A 1088-nucleotide genomic window follows, 5' to 3' on the forward strand; every position below is an offset into this window, starting at 1 on the left:
ACAGATATCTACAAAAGTATGTATTAAAGTAGACATCGACAGGATGTCGCCTCGCTCTCCGCCAGGCGATAGTGTTTAAATGATATCGCCATGTCATCGCCGCTCCAACCTCCAGGCGACTCATCATCGCCCGATATCGCCGTGCTACATGGGTGCTCACCTACCGAGTGTTTGGCGTCTCTTCCTTGTGCACCATTTTCAACATTATTCACGGTCTCTGGAGACGAAAAAGTCTGAGATGATGCAAGGACCTTAGCCCCATACTCATGTGTGTCCTGAGGACTTTCAAAACAGTCACCCGACCCGTGATTAGATTGTGGAGTAGGGGGGGTGGTAACATGTGAACCCTCGGCTGACCTCTGAGATGACTGTATGATGTCACCTGAATGTGTGTCCTCAGACCCTTCTGAACAGTCACCCGACCCGTGATTAGATTGTGGAGTAGGGGGGATATTAACATCTGAGCCCTTTGCTGACCTCTGCGATGAATGTATGTCACCTGAACTTCCAGACTTCCCACTACAGTCGGAATCGTCGCTACCATTACTATATTTACGACGACGTCGAGAATAACGGCCAGTTTCGTCACCGCTCCCATCGTCATCTGATCTACTACGACATCGTTGCTCACTCATATTTCCCTAAACGAGAGAGCAATATCCTAAGGAAACAATGAGAGTACGATACTGAAAAAAACTAAAGTTCAACTTTAAATGATGAAATGATTGCAGTCTGACCTATACTGCAGACAACAGAACAGAACTTTGTCAAAGAAATATTCGCCGAGTTGACAAAAATACAAGCAGGTGGAACAACCAACGGAAGAAGACAATGTGAAAGAGATGCGGAAACAGCGCCCAAGTTCACCGAAAAGAAGAAAAAAGGTGTAAGTAGCACAAAGTTTAACTTTAAAAGATGAAATGTTTGCAGTCTGACCTATACGGCAGAGTACAGAACTAAACTTAATGAAAGAAAAGTTCAAAGAGTTGTCCAACATACAGGACGACTATGGCAAAACCTGTTACGCGTCACAACGATAGACGACCGACACGGCGCAGTGATGTTCAAAATTCAAAACTCTCAAAGCT

This window comes from Frankliniella occidentalis, unplaced genomic scaffold, assembly GCF_000697945.3.
Source record: "Frankliniella occidentalis isolate FOCC.00 unplaced genomic scaffold, Focc_3.1 Scaffold481, whole genome shotgun sequence".
In the NCBI taxonomy this organism is placed as follows: Eukaryota; Metazoa; Arthropoda; class Insecta; order Thysanoptera; family Thripidae; genus Frankliniella; species Frankliniella occidentalis.